Genomic DNA, 23063 nt, shown 5'->3' with positions numbered 1-23063 from the left:
TGAGTGTGTGAAGCCACGGTGCTGGACCCCACCCTTTCCAAAACCAGCACAGCCAGCCAGCTAGTGATGAACTGCGTGGAGGAAGACTCCCCACCAGCTTTTACCCCAGACGATGGCACTTGGATCTGCTAGGGCATTTAATTAGAATCTCAGAGGCAGGGAAATTACTGATGGTATTTCACAATGCAAAGATGGAAACCTAGAATCTTTTATATTTAAAACATTCTATTGGGGAATTTTGATAAGTGCATATAATCTCTGATTTTTAAATATTTCATATATGAGAACAGTGTCAAATAAATTCAGCAGTTCTCACAGAAAGCTAAACTCTTATTTTTTATAAGCAGATTATTTTGTTGGAGACTATTATAGTAATTTACTTTCCCTTTAGAAAGCTCCCCTGTTTATGGATGTTAGCTAAGCTCCATTAGCACAAAAGGTTGCCTGAATTTTTCTAGGAAAGGTAAAAACATCCAGTTAATAGTTTTAAACTCTTTAACAACACAACAACAAAGCCCTAAACCTCTCTCTTCAGTGGTGTCCTAATGAAATCGAACTGGAAAATGCTAAAGCTACAGAAATCCCAGGCTTTGAGTTTTTTTTTTTTTAATTGTCATTTTCCCCTTGCACTGAGGCATTAATCCTTCAAGAATAGAAAGCAGACTTGCCAATAACCCAGCAGAGAAGGGGCATGGGAGTTAGAGAAGGAAGGAAGCTCCTAAGTGTGGGAGTGCTCCCTCTCTCCCTCCCCTCAGAAGTCACTACTGAACCCTTCCAGAGGGCAGCCCAGCCTCCCGCCCTGCAACTGGAAGGCGGCCCAGAGCAGCATTGGTATTCAAATTAGGCTGCCAATCTCAGCCTGGCACAGCTCTGGCCGGCCTGTCAGTACAAGGCTTGAAGAAAAGGTACCAGATCTCAGATCCGGGGAGATCCAGCCAGGTTTCAAACCCGCCTGGAATATATGTCATCAGTCTGTAAAGCAAGCCGCCCTCAAGTGGGGAGCATTTTCTTCTCCACGGTCTTTGGTCTTTGTTTTTATTAAAACGAAAATAACCAGAAGACAATGCATCTCCAACAGAGATTAAAAAAGAAAGAGGAAGGGGCTCCACGGAGTCAAGCCACTCATTCAGCTAAACACGGGTTTCTATGGGAACAGGAGCTGCTTTGTGTGGCTGGAGCAACTCCCCATTCCCTCCAGCCCATGGACCGGGGCCACTGCCCTGTGACTGTATTTGTGTGGCCAACTTTTCTTCTGTCTCATTCACTCTCCCTGGCCCCGTCGGTCCTGGGCAACAACACTCATTGCCACAGAAGAGAAAAAGAAACGGAGAACCCATAGCATCTGGGCTGAATTAAATCACGAAGCACAAAAGTAGTCCGGGCGACTGGGAGCAGGCTTTTCGTGCAAAGGACCACAGCGGGCGCGCTGTTTCTGGTCTCACTTCGTATCACTTCCTCAAGCAGGGTTGTGACCATTTCTGAACTCAGTTCCTGCACCACACACACAGGACCGATCAGTTTAGAATTCAGTCCTCATGCGCATGAAATGTTGTGGACACACAGGGTAGTACAGAAAAGTAGTAATGGTGATGCCTTTTACGGAAAATGGCTAGAGAAACATGATTTAAAACAAACTTCACTCGGTAATTTTTTTTTTAAAATGTTGATATAGTCTGTGTGAGTGTATGAGAGAGAGAGAAACTCTTAGACGGTCACCCACCTTGATGAGGCGGGTGGCCCAGGGCTCAAAGACCGGTGAGCCCAAGTAAATCCCAAGGTTCAGCTTCTCTATTTGACGGGGTGTCTTTAATATGGAACCTTTTTCTAATTCATTTGAACTTTAAATTAAAAAAGGGAAATATTTATGAATCTATTACTCAGAGGCTGCCACGCAAAAACATTTTAGCACATAAATCCTCATCATTGTACTAAGTGTCAGGACTTTTTTTCTTTTTATTAAAGGAAAGACATATTTCTTAACATTGTTCATAAATCACCACCAAGATATTTAGTGCTACAAGTTCCTCAGGCTTTCAAAGACAGTCTTTTCTTTAAAAGCTTTACAGAATGTTTCAAAGCCTACCCCTGGCAAAAACCCCAATGTTATTCACAGGAAAGCTTTCAGATTCAAAGACGTTTGCATTTTGTTTGTTAAGTATTTATTTAGGAAAACTGCAATTCACTTTCTTTTGCAAAGATGAAATTTATCATTTAGATTTTTTTATCATTTAGATTCAAACTTGTAAAAACTAAAAAAAACAAGTTTAACCTATTTATGTATAACCCAGTTGCAATCTTACAGTTTTGAACTGTATCTCGAGATATATGGCATGAAAAGAGTTATTAAAGATTGAGGGCCACTTCCAGCCTTAGTGAATCGGAAATGTGATTTTTTCATAAGGGCCAGAGCCCATCTTTAAATCCATCTTCTCCCGCACTCACCCTCCTCATGGATGTAATGTCTCTTTATCACAGAGATGTTAGGACATCAGCAATCTGTAAGGATTTTACATTCTCCCAGCTGGCCCCTTCTGTTCTCTCCCACAGAACCTCGTGGGAGTCTCTGAAAACATTATTTCTCAAAATGTTAAGCAGACTGAAAATCCTGAGCAGGCCCCTTTACTGTCCAGGGTCACAGGAACAAGTCTGCTGTTTCCCTTTTTTCATCTTATTCTTTCCTCCTCTTTTTTTTTTTTTATTTTCTTCTTTCCTTGCACCCCCTCGTCTGTTTTCTCTTCTCTTCTCCGCTCTGCTCTCTCCCTTGTCTCCCTAAGAACCTTCCTAGAATGAAGCGTTCAGGATGCCCTGAAGTTCAGGGACCCCTTTCTCAGTAATTAGAGCTTTTGCTTTTCTCCCACATTCCTGGGAAATTAATAATCGCATGCATTATTCTTCAAAACCCAGTATTTTTCACGTCCCCAGTTGAGAATGCAGAAGGCAACGTTACCCACCTGCTCGGCCCACCTCAGACTCCACTTGACTTTGTTCCTACAGGAGAGAAACGGGCATGACTGGTATGCCTGAAGGGAAATCCCATTCTCGGGCAGGGAGGCAGGTTAACAAAGAATTAACTGGGTAATTGTTAGAGCGCAGGTGTGTTAAGTCAGTCTTTTTCTACAGGGGCCCAGGGAAGAGTGACCACCCTTTCCTGCCTTCCAGTGCCAGGGAAAAAAAAGCGTCTCCTAATTAGACTGCCTTGGTGTTCAGCCTCCCCCATCCCTCCCTCCCTCCCCCCAAGGTACCATCCTTCCCTGTTCTGGAACCCCTTCTACTTCTTTTAATTTTTTTAAGACTTATTTATTTATTTGAGAGAGGGAGACAGAGAGTGGAGGGGGGAGGGTCAGAGGGAGGGAGAGAATCTTCAAGCAGACTCCCCGTGGAGCCCAACAGTGGGGGCAAGGGGGTGTGTCCCATCTCATGACCCATGAGATCAGGACCTGAGCCGAACCCCACACTCAACTGACTGAGCCACCCAGGCGCCCCTCCTGCCCCTTCTTTGTACTGGCTCTGTGGCCTCTGCCTTGAAACATGGGTAGGTCTCCAAGAATCTGGAAATGTTTCCACCAGGCTTGACAGCATCCTCTGTTCACCTTCTCTAGTCACACACAGTACAATCACCCCACAGAGAGGTCAGAGCTACCAGGCAATGGCAGGCTCACAGGGTCTCGGAGTGGGGAGGGACTTGGCCGTGTCTCTCCTTTGCTCAGGGTGGAAATCAGCAGCAAGTGTCTGCCGTTCCTCTATCAAGCCCTCCTTTCTATGTCCAGCCTCTGAGGTCCAGCTCCCACACCCTCTAGTGCAGAAAGCCCACTTTCCAGAAGGCTCCACAGGCAGACAGGGTTGCTTTGGCCTCTATTCTGCTGCCCCCCTCTGTCTACGCTCAACACCCTACTCTGGTGTTTGCATACCACTCGGCCTCCTGTGGTTTCTCCCACCTGTCGGACCTCATCCTCTTCCTAAATCCAGATCCTCTTCCTTAGTTTCTCTCTGCCCTCACCTCCCTCCATTTAAATCCAACTCCAATTGCAAATCAGTTAGCACGTCTTGCCTTTTCTTAAGCATCCACAACTTCCCTTTCATTACACGCCAATCGTTGCTTCTGTACATCAGACCTGGATTGTTACAACGTACAGGTGAATTCTAAATCCAAAAGTTCATTTGGGCTGCAAGTAGGAAACAGACTTGAAAACCACAAGAATATGTGGTCCTTGAGCATAGAGACTATCCAATTCAACTCTGAATCTCCAGGGATGCTTAGCACCTCATAGATCCACAAGAAATCCGTGGACATTCTAGGTTTGGTAGACTCTAAAAAAGAGCATCCATTCATTCAGAAACACCCACCATATAACTACTAAGCAGCAGAAGCACAGTGATAAAAGAAAGACATGGGGTTCTCTGCATTTCTGGAACTAACACCTAGTGGAGGCAAAGAAGTCGAGCCAATAATCGTTAGAGTGATTAATTACAACTAAAATACGAGGAAAAAGCACAGGGCGCAGTGCCCACCTGGGGTGGTAGAGCATGAAGAAGCTGATTGGGAAGGATGAGAAGGACCTGGAATGTCCTGAAGGAAGATGGAGTGGACGGGAATGCTGGGCAGCACTGAAGATGGCTGGTAAGGCTGGAGGGGCAAGAGAAAGAGAAGCAGCGGTACGGGAAGGGATGTAGGTCCCTCGGGGCCATGATGTCCACAGCAAGAATACTGGGCTTCATCTCGAACCAAAGAGATGCCATTAGACACAAATCACAGATGGTGCTTTTAGAGCTTCTCCCCATCTCTCTATACGGTATCTCTGTACGTGTTTTCTCCACGTTAAAATCTTTGGATAGAAGGTTGGGAGGCAAGTCGTTGAAATAAGAAAACATTTTGCCTTCTCGTCGATGGAATAGGCATACCAGCAACAGGGCAAGTTCAAGTCACTATCTCAGATGGTCGCTCAGTGCCAGGGGAGAAGGGAGAGAAGGGCTAGGATTCCACATGTCACCACATGACAAGACATAAATAGCCGAAGATGACAGGATCGCCTGTCTTTGGAAACATTCAGCTCCAGCAGCTTCAGGCATGTGGTAGGACAGGATGACCTTAGCCCTGAGGGAAACTTGTCTTGCAGGACCTTGGGGAAATAGGCCTTTCAATGGAGAGCTCCTTAAAATTTTGTAAACATCTTCTGATCGATATGGCAGCAAAACTTCTTGAGCAAGTAGCCCCCAGAGCTTTCTGACAATACGTTGTACCCAGTGAACTCTCAGGAGATGAGCCGGGAACTTTCTGGCATGCAGCCGCCATTTTGTGACCATGACCTCAAAAATAGATGCAATTTTACAAAGGAGAAAATTTATCCTTTACACCTAACTTCTGCACTCACCGTCCATAAATTGGTAAATAAAAGATGGCAAGACTTTATTTTGACCTTTTCACTGAAGTAATTCGAGCTTATGTTGGGTTTTTTTTTTTTTTCTGTTTTGTTTAGTTTTTCTTTGAGATTATTTATTTATTTATTTATTTGCGAGAGAGCAAGAGAGCACAGAGGGAGAGGGAGAGGGAAAAGCAGACTCCCCAACAAGCAAAGAACCCGATGTGGGGCTCGATACCAGGACCCCAGGATCATGACCTGAGCCTAAGGCAGATGCTTAACCGACTGAGCCACCCAGGCGCCCCAAGGTTATTTTGTTTTTGTAAACTCCCAAAGCACAGCTACTGCTATTCTAATATTGGTTCTTAATGATTGAAGGCAACCTTACCCATTAGTTGTATCAACAAAACTTCCTCTCTTTCTGACATCCTCTTTTGGTTTGATTGTCCCCAGGATTGGTTCTTCATCATTTAATCAACCAGAATTAGCAAGTTAAGTGTAGCCATTAAAATTCATGTTTATTAATAATAATGTAACAAAAAAAGGATTCCTGATAAGTTTGACTTCCAGGTCGTCAAGTTAAATGAGCATGCTTCAAAAATGTTTACAACTCTATTCCTGAGCAAATCAAGAACCAGGCCTTGAGGACCTTCATCAAATCAATCTCTCCTAGAATAGAGCGAGTTACCCTTTCCGTTTAGGAGGATGAGACCTGTCCTACTACTAGTAGAAAATTATATAAGGCAAGAAAAAGAAAAGGCTGATACTTTTACAGTTTAGGACATGGTGAGGGACACAGAGTACAGAGTGAAAGGTATGACTGTCCAGGCTGTCTCCTGAAAGAAAGGGGAGTTTCAGGAAACTCTGTGTAACACAGGGAGCAGGGGGAGGCTCATGCCACCACCCCCATACCCCGACTTTCCCCCTTGGGGCTCTGGGAAAAGGTTTTCTTATAGACTTCTGTGTGTCAACCTGACGGTATTGGTCCAGTATGATTTCAGAGAGAAGCCTTGAGTTAAGCCTCTGGGTTACCCTTAGCTGCTTTATGTTATGTGTACTGAGTTGAGAGTCAGCAGATATGCCATGTGGCCAGCCAAGGCTGGGCCAGGTGACCCCTACACAGTATCTGAGGGCACAGGTTGGGCCAAAGGAAGGAAGTAGCCAAGACACAGGAAGCCAAGTTGAGGCTGAGTAAACCATCTCTGTCCATGCCAAAAGAAAGACCACCAGAGTGTATTTATATTCTTTTGAAATCTCTTGGAAAGAAAATACAATTAGAATTTTCCCCCAGACTTTCTCCCGACTGTGCGAGAGAAAAGAGATTTTAAAACAAACAAACAAATAAATGAAACCCTTGTTCTGAAGAAGGTATACTATAGTTTCCTCTAATACATTACACACACCAAGCCTGAACTCTTGCCAAACGTTTATGAAGAAAAGACAGGAAAGATTCCACCCATCTTCTGGTGATACTCTTTCCTTGCCTGACCAAAAAGAAACAGAAAACCAGAAGAAGTCTTAAAACAAGTGCAATTATAAACAATACATTTTTCAAATGTGACTGTTCCTCGAATCATAATTATTAAGCACTTGCATACTCTCTAGTGTTTCTTTCCACAAAGGTCCCTTACTTCCCAGTGCACACGGTTAAATTTCAACTGAAAGTACGTACAACACCCTTGTTTGTCTTTTCCGCAGTAGAAATGAAATCTTACGGGTAAGGAACTCACTCCATCACTTTCTTCCGTCCCAACTGCATCTTGATTCTCCCTACCTCTTGGCAAACAGCTCAAGTCTCGCGCCTCCAGACAAAAACGATCTTTCCCCCAATCCTGCCACATCCAGCAAGGAATAACTGATTTTCTTCTCTCCTCTCACATTCAGGCTTATTGGATAGTCTATCCTGGCTTTTTCAGACTACCACTCCAGGCTTCTATCCCATCTCAACACACATAGGTTAATCCCTTGGAGGACAGTCCTCATCTCTCTGTTTAAAGCTCTTTTAAGATTTTCCTTGATGATTTCCCAACAAACAGCATTAACAGCCCCTTTGACGATATCATCCTCCTTAAACTTAGTAGCATTGAATACAACTAACCAATCCTCTTTCTGGAGATTCGCTGTCTTTGACAGCACTAACCTCTATTTTCTTAGCTCTTCTCCAGTCTTTCCAGATCTTCTTCCTCCTGCTTCTTCCTTCCTCCATAGAGGTTCTGCAAGGACCCATCTTCAATGCTTTTTTCTTATCTCTCTGTACACTGCCACTCCTAGGACTCATCGAGTACACGTACAAGTCTCCCCAGGTCCTAGACTCGAGGGTATGTACCCAGAAAGGACGTTGTGGATCACAGGGTATGGGTGTATTCAGTATTACTACTTTTGCTGAATTGTCCTCCAAAGTGATGCCACCATTCACATTCTCATCAACAGGGTGTGAGGGTGTCTTCCCTCTGAATTTGTACCCCACACCAACCATGGTCAGGGTGGGGGTATCTAATCACATCTCATTGTTACTTTAATCTGTACAAAATCAAATGGTTGAACGTTCTTCCATATTTTTTTGACCATTTAGTGGTTCTCTTTGTAAATTTCCTATTTATATGGCTTGCTTAATTTTTACTTATTTCACTTATCTTTTTTATTGAACTGTTGAATCTTATAATATATTCTGGATAATAATCCTCTGTAGGATCTCTGCATTTGCAAATATCTTCCTCCAGTCTTTCCAATTGTTTAAAACCATCTCTCATTGTAGAGAGTCTTCATTTTTAATATTGTCCATTAATCAGTCTTTCCCTGTAAGTTTGTGCTTTGCGTGCCATATTTAGGAAATGTTTTCTATAAGATCAGGAATATATTTTCATACGATCTTCTAAAAGTTTTGCTGTTCACACCTTTCATTGATTTTTGGTGCACAGGGGGAGGTACAAACATAATCTTGATTTTTGAAATTTAATAGTACCAACAATGACTACTGACTCATTAGTGAGTTCTACCCTTTCCCCACTGATTTATAAGGCCGTTTCTCAGTTTTTGCTCGTGTATGTGTCTGCTTGTGGGCCCTTCACTCTACTCCAATCTACTATTCTATCCCTTCCCTCGACATCACAGCATCTCTCTGAGAACTAGTCATACTGGCGTCTTTCCTTTATGTGCATGTCTTCAGTGGGACTCTATCTGAGGGACTCTCATGTGACCTTGGGCGAGGGCATATAACTACAGGTCTCTTGTATTTAATTTTACAGATGCCCTGAAAGTACTGTGAGCCTAGGATGACTTTTTACATTATTGTCTGGCTTGGGGGCTCCTGCACTATATAGATAGAATACACTGCAACCCCAAAAATAGTATGAGGCCATTCCTGTGGTAAAACCTTAGAAGAGATTGTTTTATTCTATGCAGAACTCACAACAAGAAACATAAGGTCCTGAGTGGTCTCCCCCCTTGCAGCCACATACTAAAAACTAGAATCTTCCACCAACAGCATAGACATTTGAGTGTCTCAGTGTTACACAAATGGTCCCACTTCATTCATAGGAGCTTAGTGCGTTGTGAGTCCAACTCGGCCATCAAAATAGTTTGTATATTTTATATATAATCAAGATTGCCTAGGTGATTCTTGAAGGGGGAATTTTGGACCACTTAGTCCAAAACATCACTGATATGAAAGTGAAGGGCATGGAGTGACCACTAAGTCTGTAACTTGAACCACACACAGCCTCTGCATCCCCATACCATGTAACTTCAGCAATGTGACCCACAAATGGCTCGAAATCAGTAGAACTTCTCATTTCCTTCCAAAATAAACTCTGTTAACGACATCACCATCATTTTTCACTCAGAGATTCAAAACGTCAATCTTGGTGCATGTGATTCTATGTTACTTTTACTTTGAGAAAGTGGAAAAAAATCACGATCTTTGTGTCTTCCTTCCTTACGTCCAAAATCCAATAAATTGTGAAGTTTTGTTCCACTGACCCCTGAAATACCTGATGTCATTGCTTTCTCTCCAGCTGCCATGCAATCACTCTGAGCCTCCGTGCCTCTGTCCAGACCACTGTTGTAGTCGCCCCTTCAAGACGCTCCCATCTTCTAGTCATCTTGTGCTCTCTGGCCAGATGAATCTTCCTGAAGTGGAGGTTAGCTTCTGTCCTTACTCTATCCTCAGAACATGAAATGTCTATGGTTTGTGGAATAAAATTCAAACTGACCACCCTAGAATGGAAAGCCCTCCACAATCTGATTCCAACCTAACTCGGAGTCTGATGTCCCAAAGTCCCCTTCTCACGTTAACAGCCTCTACACACAAAATAAACTTCCCACATCCGTTCTTCCCATGGTGGAGAGAGAAGAGGATGAACAACTCTGGAGGATGAGATTTGGGATTCAAATTCTGGCTTCAACCCTGACATGTAATTTGGACAAAACTTTTTTTCTATTCTAAGCCTCATCAGGACATATTTGAAGATATGGAAGATACGATTTGCTGATGGATCAAATTTGGAGTGTAAAGAAAAAAAGGAGTCAAAAGTCATGCTAAGGATTATGGCCTGAGCTGTGGGAAGGACGGGTCACCACTGAGTGACCTAAGGAGCACTGTGGGGGCAGGAGGAAGGGCAAGGTGAGGAGTTTGGTTCTGGATAGCTATAGGTCAGCAATCTGTTTCTGAACTTAGTGCTAAATACCCATTGATAGAAACCTATGTCTGCTCTTCATTCATATAACAGAGGCAACACATTAACAAAGCAATTAAAGATAAAAGAATGAATTGGAAAAAGAAAAATCACCGCAGAGATCTATGCCTGGCCTTTCTAGCAGCAGCATGTAACTATGTGACGGGTCCAGGGAAATATTGGGCACCCCGTGCAGAAAACCTCCAGTCCGTCATCTCAAAATCCGCTACCACATCCATGCTTCTGCAGAAAAATATTTCATTAGTGAAAAGTCTGGCATTCCCTTTCTGAGCTCCTGTGAGTCTTTGTATTGACTGACACTCTCAGGAAAGAAAAAGAGTTCGAATAGGCAAGAGACAGGGGTCCCTGAATTGAGCGTCTCACGTCTGGTGGGGGGGGGGGGGTGCTGTTCCATGGTGAGGGAGGAACACGTCTCAAACATCTGACCTGCATTGGAAGAAGGCATGCTGGCTCCTCTCAGACATGAGGGCCACGTGTTCATTGTTGTCTGTTTGCTTAATTGATTGATTATTTAAAGTTTTGTGGAAAATTGCAAGAACAGAGCTATAGTTCTGTTATAATCTCAGCTGATTTGGGGATGCCCTGGGGAACTTCCCGAAAGTGCAGGTGTCTCTGGGCCCCACCTCAGACCTGCTGGACTGGAGTCACTGGGAGAAGGAGTCAGGCATGGCGTTATAGTGTGTGCAGGTGAGCGAAAGGCCCCTCTGTGGAGGTCTGAGCTAAGGCGCCAGGTCAGGGGGGCCCACATCTGAATCCAGCTCAGCCACTTAATAGCTGGCTGGCCTACAGCAGGGCACCAAGCCTCTCAGAATCAACTTTTTCATCTGCACCACAAGGATTATAATGTCGAAAATGCTGTCCTAGAGATCAGAAATAATGCACAAGGAGTACTAGTACCGCACAGGACAGTCACTGCTCAATATTGGTAGCGCTCTAGAAAGCTTTTATCGTAGCTTTAATTATTGATCATCCGCAAATCTATTTTTATGGCAGAGCCCTACATGAAGAGCTTCTGCCCATCTTTTGATCCTGTTCCATACCTCCCTCTGCCTTGGCCCAAGCGCTCCAGCTGGGCTGGCCTGCCTTCTCCAGCTCAAACACAACAAACTAGTTCCCGCCCGTGGTCTTAGCTGCGGCTCTCACCTGTTCTGCTGCTGGCTGCTGCTTTCACATCTCAGGCTGCACGCATCTTCTCCCATCCTCACTCTTCCGTGCCGCGCGGCCGGAAGTGGCCACTGATGCCCCTTCTACCACATTCCGGACAACTTGCATTCTCCTACAGCTTCTCTGATGGCCTAAGATTTGTATTATATTGATTTATTTCTTCCCTGATTTCTTTACTCCTTCCCCACTGGGCCCTTGTCTGTCTTATTCTCTGCTCTCACTCGATCCCTAAGGCAAGAGTAGAGTCGGTACTCAATGAGCACTTGCTAACCAAATGAGCAACCTTGAAAATCAAATATTACTCAAGCACAATCAATTCATAGAGTCCGTTCGTTGACTCATCCCTCAAATTCTGATCATAAACCAAGACCCCTGTGAGAAACTCCAAGCATAGGGAATCCCTCCCTTACTGCCAACAGCAGTAAGCCCCGAGTTCGGGAAAGGCTAACAGCCATAAAAGGAAGAAGTGCAAGGATAAAGCTTCCTTAATTTTCTTCCTTCCTCTTCAGTTTCCCTGTAACATCTTTCTTCTCCCACTGCCATCATTTTTTTTTATAAAATAGAGCAATGCTGAAGGGTCCAAAGATGATGTAATGGTGCCCACTGTCATAGCGACTGTGACCAGGAAGAGAGGAAGGAGCTAGGATGCTGTGGGCCCTCCACCGCCCATTGTCTCCTAGCTTTCAGCTGCTTGTGGTCTGGCTCGGGACACTAATGGAGATGGGAGCCAATGGCAGTATGGTCAGCTGGCTTGCAGAGAGCTGGAGCCCTTAAACACGGCAGCTCCACACAGTTCCTGGAGAACGCCAGCAAGCCAGAAACCTTGACTCTCCACCATGTTCTTGACTCTGGATGGGGGCCCTTGAGATTCAAACTGCACTCAGTCTAGTGGAGCTAGGGATGCAAACATAAGGATTGCCTCCAAAAAGCAACCTTTCTCTCCCATTTTCTTAGCTATACGTGGACGTTTTGAGTGGATCAGATAAACACCAAAGCCCCTTATGTTCGGCATTCACATTTCCACTGGAGCACTGGGCAACCCGGGAAGGACTTGGAAGACTTGGATAGCGGGTTGGTTTTTGGTTCAAAGGAGGTCTTTTTATCAACAGAAAAAACTTCAGCTCTGCATTGTGTATGATATAAAGCAACTGTATGCTTTCATTGTTTTAGAGGTTTTTTTTAATTGGCTTTTTGTCAGCTTAATTCTTCAGACACAGTTTTTTCTTAGTGGAAGTCAACTTTTCCTAATGAATTCTTTTTCTTCATTGATTGGCTTTTCTGGAAAGATTTCCTGTCTTTTCAACATGCTGTTTACCTATTTTTTTCCCTTTCATATTTTTTCTTTTATGTTTTTTTTTTCCTGGTTTATTATAACATTTTCTTTTCTCTTGAAAGGCTTTGTTAGTGTCTGCTTTTTGAAGCATTTCTGGGGCTTCTGAAAGAATAGACTTGACCATTATGAGGAATTTTGTATTTAATTATATACTTGTAGCAAGTGAGTGCATGAAAAATGTGGATTGAGGATCTTTCAGGAAGGGGAAGAATACCCAAATTTGTGCCATATGCATTACCTATTTCTTGCAAATGAGCTTTCTATGTCATTCTGTTTTGAAGGCTAGAGAGAAAGCTGACAGGATCTTGAATTCCACTATGGGAGAATGCTCCTTTCCAGGTAGTTTTTAGGAGAGAATTGGTTGGAAATGTGGTGCCAGAGGGAAGACCAAAGGCATTGTGGACCACTGGCCCTAATGTGTACAATTGATCCTTGGGGAGCCTGGGTGGCTCAGTTGGTTGAGCGTCTGACCCTTGATTTCGGCTCAGGTCATGATCTCAAGGTCGTGGGATCAAGCCCGGAGTCAGGCTCCATGCTCAGCGGGGAGTCTGCTTGTCTCCCTCTCCCTCTGCTTGCTCTCTCTCGCTCTCTCAAATAAATAATTCTTTTAAAAAAATAACTGATCCTAATGTATACACCCAACTCCAAAAGCAAAGAAGCCCCTCGCTACTAAACAAACAACAACAGAAGGAACAGGATCACAGAAGAAGAAAATCCCCAGCCCCCTTCCATTTAAGTGTCACTGTGGAAGATCCTGTACAGCCTGGTCCATAAACAAGTGAGTAGTTTTCAAATTGCTTGAAATGAAGGACAAACAAGGTAAGCGGTTACCTTCTAGAGCTTACCAAGGCTTTTTAAAAATGGAAGCCAAGCCAAATCATGCCATGACCATGCAGAGGCAGATCTCTGGCCCCTGGGCCGGCCCGCGGTCTCCTGTGCTGCATTCAATGCATTGTAGGAAATCTCTTCCTTCCCAGCAAAGTCAGCTGCCCCTGGCACCGAGTGACTCAGCAGTCATGGAAACTGCCAAGCAGGCAAGCTCTAAAGCTGAGTTTCCTACCAGCGCACAGTGGCCCGCGGAGCTGGACAGAGGCAATCACAGGCCCGGAGCACCCTGCTTATTCCTAAAGGCATTCTAGCCCCATTTTCAAGAGAACACCCCCATGCGCTCACAGCACACCCTCTGTACCGCCCCCCCTTGCAATCTAGTCGCAGCAAAGGGGGAATGCCCTATGTTTCCCCTTTGGGCCTGGAAGCACAGAAGGGTCCATTTCCTTTTAAGAGACAACTGCAGCATGTCAAATCTTCATGGCTCACTGTATCGAATCCCATTTCCAAAAGTAAAATACTCTCTACTTGCACTTTCTAGAGTTGATGAAAGCTGATATATTTAGGCTACAAGGACAACTCATGGAATGTGTCTTAACAGACATATAATTGTGGTAAAATGAAACTGTGGCCTCCCCCAAATTAAGCTAAGCTAGGTCCTTGCCACTGCAGATCAGCTAGGCTTCTAAGAGACTTTTTTATAGGAATAAAATAGGGAAGGCTTCTAGAATGCAGTATGAAACATTATTCCTAGGGAAAAGATGTTTTGTTTTCCATATCTCATTTAGGCATTGTTGGAATCTCTTAATTGGCAAGAGCTTGTGTCAAACAAAGCAAATTAAGCATTTAATTCAGTTCAACTCAGCAAACAACTCTTGGGCACCTACTTTATCTCAGGTTCTGGGATAGGCTGTTTACAGCCATTACCAAATCTTCCATAGACAGAGGTTGTGAGCACTGGCCTGATTTTGCACATAAAAGGACAGAGGCTCAGAGAGGCTAATAACTTGCCCAAAGTCACACAGCCATTATGTGGATCAGCTGGGGTCTGGCTCTGGACCTCCCACAGCCTATGCTGTTGGTGCCCTTAACCATGATGGCTCTGGGACATCACCCTTCCCCCCACAAGAACTCAGAACAGGTATAAAGAAGGAGGACAGAAAACTCTTTAAGTAAATAAAGTGATTACTATAAGTTCAATGACAGAAATCCATGTCAAGTGATGTGAAAGCATAAAGAAGGGATGAATTAATATATTTTTAAAAACAATCTAGTTATTATACTTGGAAACATTTCAGCACTCCCCTGGGAAGGATGTTGCTTCTTTGCTCTGTTATTGGCATTTGTTCTTACGTCTCTTGGTGTTCTGGAAAGGAAAAGAAGCAGAGCTCATGCAATGGATTAGCTGAGGCCACCTGAAAGGCATTTGAAGGCAGCCTAGCTTCATGCAATCCATGCCTCCATGGGGCCATTTGAGAGTTTTAACTGCCACATAAATGTACATAATTCACCAGTGGGAAAGAAGAGCCATAATGAAGCATTCAGAGAACCTTCACTATAAATGCATAAAATTATCCATCTGCTCAAGACTCAGAGATGCCTAAGCTCTGTTTTTAAAAATAAAACAGTGGTGCAAAGTTTGTTTTGAAATAATGTTGAGCCTCTTACCGGCAAACTATTAATGACATTATTTCTCTCTGTCTCTCTTTTTCTTAATACCTTGTAGGAACAGCTCCCAAAGCGTCAATGGTCTGACAGTAAAGCGTGATGGGGCATGTAACAATTATGTAACAGCTGCATAGACGTAGCAGATATAATTTAGGATCTTCTACTACCCTAGGATATAATAAAAGTAACATTTAAATATGTGTCAATAAAGCTGATAGAGCAACACCAGAAAGGTAAGTTTCAAGGTCTTTTTCACAATTGCGCCCCTGATGAGCATTAAGAAAGGAGAAGGAGGAAGAGAAGCAGAGAAGCCCTGTTCAATGGAGGCAGGAAGCAAGAAAGAGCACACAACAGCCAGGCTCGCACTGAACCCCCACGAGCTGCTGGGGGGGTCCGGGTGGGCTCGTCCCACCTTGGCATGGGCACTGGAGAATTTCTGCGCTTCTGGTCCATTTGGTCTCCCAATTTACACCTGCAAATAACTCTAATTCTGGCCCTTTGTTTTCTTTCCCAAATGAAGGATCATTTTTCTGCTTCGCCCCATCTCCATTTGGGACCTACTTTAATCCTTTTCTTTCATTTTCTCCACGGGAATCAGACTCCTTTGCTCAGACTCACCTCTTTTATCTAAGCAACTTTCTTCTCTCTCGGACTTGTGATCAAGGCTGGAAGCCAAGATGTTGCATCTAATGTACAAACTAATATTTTAGCCAGCTTTTACCGAGCTGCTGAAAATCAATGTGCCACAAAAACTGCTCTTATAAATGAAAGCAAAATGGGCTCAACCTGGCCTACTCTTGTTTATGCTACACATAGAAGAGAGAGAGACAGAGAGAAAAATGCTCTGTTATTACTGACGCTTTTATTGATTTGTTATTATCTAGTGAGCCTTTCCTCAGCCCTTTTTAAGATTATTTAGATAAATCATAAGATGCCAAGGAGCACAGAGCTCCTGAAAGAAGGAACATCTCTGAGTCATCCTTTACTTCCACTAAAAATGTAAATATTTCACAAAGGTTTTGAAATCTCAGTGGCCTGTCTTACGAACCACCAGGCCTTGGACTTGTCACCTCCTCAGATCCAAACCAAGGAAGCAGAGAGAGTCCTGAACCGAGGGCATCAGCATATTTATTAATGCAAACCACGGCGTGCATTTGAATGAGCTTAAGAGGAGCTGGAAATCATCTGTTTTGGAAGAAGTCGGTGTGAATGAGTTTTGTTATTTGTTACATGTTACACCAGGGGTTTTTCCACTTGAGGCATGGAGGTGGGGGGCATGAGGCTGCAGGGCAGAACAGACCTCAGAGTGGGCTCTGGAATGAAAGGGAAGACCCTGAGAGGACCCCAGGGCATGTTTAGGAGAAAAAAAATCTCTTCCTATTCCCTAAGAAACCTGTGAATAAAGAGAGAGGCATTTTCCTGTGTCTGGTGATTTTGAAGTGAGAAAACAGTCTAAAACCTCCAGAAAGCTGGCTGGAATGGATTCGTATTCAGATGCAATGCCACTGAGCCCACTTTGGGTGGGAGCCCTACACTAGACATACAGGGAAATGCTTTCTCTTCCTTCCTTCCTTCCTTCCTTCCTTCCTTCCTTCCTTTCTTTCTTTCTTTCTTTCTTTCTTTCTTTCTTCTTTCTTTCTTTCTTTTTAATGCTGGGAGCTGTTTGAGAGTTTGTGTTTTGTGAGTTCAGTAACCCACTGACCCAGTCTTCTCAAACAGAGCTCTTAAGCGGACCTTGCTAATGTATACATGGTCAGTTGAAAGATGGATGCTACCGCTTCACTTGTTTGCAGTTAGCACCTGGCAGTCAGGCAGGGACGGCGGGAGAAATGGCTGCATTCGTTAGGAAATGCAGGTAACCGACACCCCACTACCGCAGCCTAAGCACAGGAGGGTTCCCTCGGCACGCATTAGAAGCCCGCGGGGGGCCGCCCATGCTGCGGGGGCAGCCCCACTAGCTCTGGGGTCGCTGTCTCTCGCTCAGTCCTTATTGAGGGGCGGCTCCGCTGGCCCTGGGCACTTTTGCTTTCATGGATCCTTCAGAAACTTTTAAAAATTACATTTTAGGACTACATTGGCATAAAGGCAGATATGTGAACATTGTATTAAAACATTTTCTTCAATTAAAAAGTTTATTTTTCTTTCTTCTGATTTTAAAAGGAATGTAAATTTTTTCATGGGTCCCTAAAGTAGGGCAGACAGTAGGTACTGTACCTACCGGGCTAACGGATGTCAGCCCTGGGTCCAGCCATTACACCTGTATTCCAGACATGAAAGAGGGCGGAGAGGACCAAGAGGGAACACCTCCCTGCTAACATCCCACTTTGCACCTTTCTGGAAGACCCAAAGTGATTCGCCAGAGCATGGTCACATGACCATCCTCGGTGGCAAAGGACTCTGGGAAATGTAGTCTTTATGCTAAGTTCCCAGCGCCCAGAGTTAGACAACTAGCAGAATCTGCCAAAATTGTCAATGTAGACAAACAGATACCTCTCTTAAATGAATAGAAGTGACACTGACCAAATAATGAATAACCAATAAAAACTTAAGCTGCTGGACATATACTCAAACTTTCTTTCAAGGCAGTCTCTACAGAAAAACAAAAACAAAACAAGACAAAAATCCTCATGTCTATTTGCTTATGTCTAAAACACCTGGACAGGAACTTTATTTTAGCCTAAGCTGCAGTGCACATTATTTTCCCTTATCATCAACGTTCACCCTCCATGTCTCAATTCTGATACTTGCAGTACTCCTTCCCCCAATATTAAGGCTCAATTCAAGTGTTTTCTTCTAGAAAAGCTCTTTCTAACAGCTCTCTACAGTATCTGCTCTGCCTCGTAAGTGAACTGCTCCTCCCTGCCCCTCATCCAGCACAGTACAAGTAACACCTAATGAAATGTTTGTCTCCAAACACATACAAAGCATTACTAGAGAGTTGTTGAATAATATATAAATGGTGTATTTTAATGAATTATGTGTTTGTCACACATGACTTATTCTCAGATAAATTCTCAGATATAGATTTATTTGAGATATAGATTTATCTGAGAATGAGCAGATTTATGCTATATCTACAGCATCTAAGAGTGAATAGGTATTTAACAGATGGTTACTAAATGAAAAAACAAAATTGCAGTGGCTCGATAATTCATGATTTGCTTTGTTGAAATAAATGATAGGCCAAGTTGCCATTGTTCCTTTTCAGCTTTCAAATTCTTGCTACCGAAAGAATGCTGGGTGGATGTGCTCCCCTCAGAGCACAGGCCTGCCTGTGGAAGCCAGCACTCGCGATGTGCGCCCACTGCCTGGTCATGTAAGGAACTTGACCATGTTGGCACTACCTCCAGCAGTCCAAGGCTCTCTGAAATAAAGGTGAAATAAATATGGAAATAATGAATTGGGGATTTTATAATACTCAAAGTAAAATTATTATCTTCTTTAAAACATATGTTTGTACCTTTTCTCTGGACAACCTTTTTTTTTAAAAAAAAAATTGTATTTACTTATTTGAGAGAGAGAGAGAGCACGAGTGGAGGGGAGAGGCAGAGGCAAAGAGAAAAGCAAACTCCCTGCTGAGCAGGGAGCCCGAAGCAGGGCTCGATCCCAGGACCCCGGGAACCATGACCTGAGCCAAAGGCAGACGCTCATCCAATCCACCCAGGCGCCCCTCTCGACAACCTTTAGAAGAGACTCTACTGTCACTATACAGAGGACAGCAATAAGGATAAGCAAACTCCACGTTTAACAAAATGGATTTTCAACCAAGATAAATTAAGGACCTAGCACAGTGCCCAAACACATGCATACACAAATTACTTGAATGAATAAATGGTAATTAATTTATCCATAAAGTAATTTGTCACTTTTTCAAGATAACTCACAATTAGACGCTTTCATCAGACCACTTTAGTATAATTTAAGTGATCTAATTTATAAAAAGTCCAATTTATACTTATTTTTCAAGAGAAGACCTAGTTTTTAAAACCAGTTATGACTTTAGGTGTGTCAGTTCATTTAAATTTATAACTCATAGCCCTAATTACCCTCCAGTGCCAGGATGATGCACTGAAGGATGGTGGTTTTGACAGGTTCCAAAATCCGGGCGGTGTGTGAGGATGCAGACAGGTAGAGCCACGTGGGGAATGAGGGTCAGCAACAGGTAACGGGGAAGTTGTGCATTGAAAGTGAGAGGTAGAAAATCAGAAATGGGAAGCATAGGAAATATCAGATTTCATTTAATTCACAGGGTTCAAAATAAGTCAACTCCTAATCAGTTTATAAGGTAAGACCTCAGTAAGCTACTACAAACACTAGAGAAATGTACACATTAACAAAACAAAACAAAACAAAACAAAACAAAAACCACCTTCCTTCTTAGCAATAGCCTAGAGCAGGTCGAATCGTTGTTTACAATACGTATGAAACCTGCTTTAAGATGAAAAAAGCATCTATTCTCATTCATGGAGGCCAAGTTCCTCTTCTTTGAACTTAGAATGTCCTTCCTGCCTTGAAAACCTCTGCCGTGTGTGGAACAGCCAAACTCCTCAGCTAATGCTAGTGAGCAGGTTCTGCATCTACGGTCACTACTCAGATGTGCTTTATTTTTCAAGCTCTTATTTTGGAGGGGTGGTAGAAATCTTCATTAAAATTGTCGATTCAACAAAATTCAACCGCTTGGCAGTTTAAACAAGTCTCTTGTACAGGAATAGTCAACTCAGAACCCTCCCCCACTCTGCCTATCTTTCCGGCATCTCCCCTCCCACCTCTCAGAGGCTTGGATGTGGCCCCCACAGCAGAAGAGACTTCCTGGCTTCTGTGCCTCTCCTGTCTCTGCTCCCTCCACCTCCCACTGGCTGCTAATGTTGAACCTGCTGAGGTTCAGCTTGACCCTCCTGGCCCCTGGGTGTTCTGCTCTGGCACCTTCTCCAGCCTCTCCATCCTTGTCCTGACCCCAGGCAACCCCCAGCTGCTGGGTTTCTTGGCACTGTTTTCATCCTCTTTGGGGAGAGGGCTGTTCAGAACCGCCATGCTGCGGACAGCAGAACATCGCCCCTGCCACCAGTGGGCGAGTTAGAAGGCTCTCCCTAGAAGTGTTCATTTGCTGTCTGGATCAGACACTCCATGGTTCCACGGCTATTTGGAACATGCAGTTTCTCTATAAGAGCATGAGTCTTCCTCGGCACTAGCCTGGAAAGTGAGGTGTGATGTCCGGCTCTGGTGTCCTCCCCAAAGTATCTGCTAGGCTCTGTCCTCCCCAGGGTTAGTGGATAATGAGTGAGCGACGAAGACTTTCTTGGGCTCCCTATGTTCGGTCACCCTCCCTCCAACACTTTCACATTAGCCTACTTTTGAATCATATCTCCTTTAGGAGAGGAAGATGATTATAGTGTAATCAATTTCCCTTTTCCTTTAAAGGGTTTGTTAGATCCTCTGTGTGTAGTGTTCTAAGCTTGGCTCCTGATATTCAAATCCTAACTTTTTTAGTCCCCCAAAATCTTTACTATTTTCTCAGGAAACCCTAGTTCTTATAAATCAAAGTCAGTTTGGCTTTCTGGCTATTGTTTCTGTTGCTTGTCTAAGAAATCCATCCAAAAATTAAATTTCCCTTTTTATTCTAGGCTGAACTTCCGTCTGAGACGAGTGCATATCCCTGCCATGTGGAACCAGGGGAAATATGAGAGTTGAAAAGAATGGAAAAACTAATAATATCAAATCAATGTCACAAATTAAAAATGGAAGCTTAGGAGCCTAGTTGCATGATCCAATCCATAGGCTTTTGTTCAGATGATGGTTGCACGTGCTACAAAAACCCAAACAAAACAAAACAAAAACCAAAATGAAAGCAGAGAGGATAAATGTAACTGGCTTGTCTTATTAATCATTGTGAGAATGTTTGCTATTTAATAAATTTATTACATTTTAAAATGCTTTGCCAAATTCATGCTTCCCCAAACAGCGTTAGGTTTGGAGCTCCTTAAAGGCGAAGATCATGCCTCGTATTTATTTTATGTGTCATAGCAACTATCCCAGGGCTGAGTGCTCACTAAACGCTCACTGCTCTGCCCCCAGCTAATGAAATGTAGCCCTGTTTATTGTTCTTTATCCAAACAGAGAATCACACAAGGGAAATGGGGGTTGATCAGGTGAGAGGAGATGAGGAAGGAGAATGTTCCTATTACTCAATATCCAATGAGCATTGTGTGTTCGGGAACTCTGGGAGCAAGTGAAGCAATCCACAAAATCCATCTCCACAAGAACGAGTGAGGATCACCATGTTAGGTGAGCCGACCCTGTCATTTGTTGTTCAGAGTGGGAAAAATGTTAAAGAAAAAGGGAGCACTATTAATAATTAGCTCATCTCACACACAGTAGGATGCAAGGTTGCCTGCCCCAGGACTGAGCGATTTTAAGACCCAGTAGAGCCACAGAATATTAAAGCGGGGAAGTTCTTTGAAAAAAACACAGTTCACAGTTCAATATGTAGGGACAAAAATCTGTTCCCCAGAACAAGAGACTTTTTTTTCTCAGAAATTGTCTTTGTTAACACTGAGAAACAACCCCTACCCCTCCAAAAACAGGTTTTGCAGCAGATAAATTTGGTGCAGACTCAGAGATTCATAGTCCCTATGAACACAGGAAAGGAGAATTCTTCCGTAAGTAAACTTTTCAAAAATCACATTCCCCCACAAACCGGTAGACCAACACCCCCTCTTTATTTTTTGGTACCATGGGTAATTGCCCCCTGGCAGGCAGAAGCGCATATGTGCTTCTATTGTACAGGGGAGAAGAACATCCGGGGAGGTTAAGGACTGTGTTGAAGGTCACGTGGCTATTCGGCGGCAGGAGTGAAATAGGGGGGCCGCAGGAACTTAGCAGCAGTGGGAGGAGCCGGGACACCACAGCGCTCATTGACGGTAGCAGTAGCCATAGCGAGGGGAGTAGGGAGAGTAGTCTAAGCAGAGGTAATTACGGTAGCACTTGCAGCAGCGACACCAGAAGGTATAGGGGCCGCATTGTTAAGAGTGCAAAGTCCACATTTGTTCCCCGTCTCCCCAGCCGGCAGGTAAGCTCAGGAAGGGCAACTTTCACCAATGTATTCTCAATACTTGAGCCCGGTGCGGGACTAAAGCAGGAACTTCATACATATTTATCGACTACAGAATGAATAAATGCTTACAAATAGTCCATTTCAAGCCTAAAAAAGAACTGCTCCAAAGGGCCAGAGTGTTCTTTATTACCGGGAATCAACAGATGTCTCTTTTTGGGGGTTTTGCCCTGCTCTTCCCTTAAAGGTCGAACCTCACAGTGCAGGATGTGTTGAGAACAGTTCTATGAAATTTCCTGAATTTCAGGAAACAGAATTATGAATGACAGTTCCTCCTACAAATGAGCAGACACATTACAACGGTTCTGCCAATTACCTTAAAATATGAACAACACACACAAAAGGAAAATTCGAGCAATGCTGTGCTATTCACCAGGGTCACACATTTAAAAGATCCCCACTGCCAAATTATTCTGTTGACAATAATCCAAAAAAAGGTAACAGCAGGTGTAAGCAGGCAGAAGGAAACCGGTCTACAAAATGAGGGGCATTACCTGTAATAAAGGAAGTTAGGGATTTTAATGAGCCTACTGGGAGCCACTTGGTAATCACTGTTTAATAAGAGGAAAAAGAAACAAAGGGGAAAATGATGGATGTTACCAAACAAGAAAATGTCCTCGATAAATTCCTTATCTTCGATTTTAGTGCATTGTTTGACCATCGTGCTTTTTTTCTTTATCTGCTTAAAGATGTTTATTCCAAAAAGGTTAGTTGTTGTTTTCAGTCTAAAGGAACAGTTGAGAAGACATAATGACAAGATGGCTGTCTCAGGTACTCAAGGGATGGGGACAAGTGCCCTAACACCTGCTACCTCCTAGGGGCAGAGCGAGGATCAGTGGATAGACGGAACGGGAGCCACATTTCATATTAAATAGAAATCAGGATTTTCTCATAATTGGAGCTGACCAATA

The sequence above is a fragment of the Callorhinus ursinus genome, unplaced genomic scaffold (assembly GCF_003265705.2).
Source record: "Callorhinus ursinus isolate GAN/ISIS: 27379988/994484 unplaced genomic scaffold, GSC_fseal_2.0 scaffold6, whole genome shotgun sequence".
NCBI classification, from domain to species: domain Eukaryota; kingdom Metazoa; phylum Chordata; class Mammalia; order Carnivora; family Otariidae; genus Callorhinus; species Callorhinus ursinus.
The sequence above is the reverse complement of the archived record's forward strand: the minus strand, read 5'-3'. Positions refer to the sequence as shown.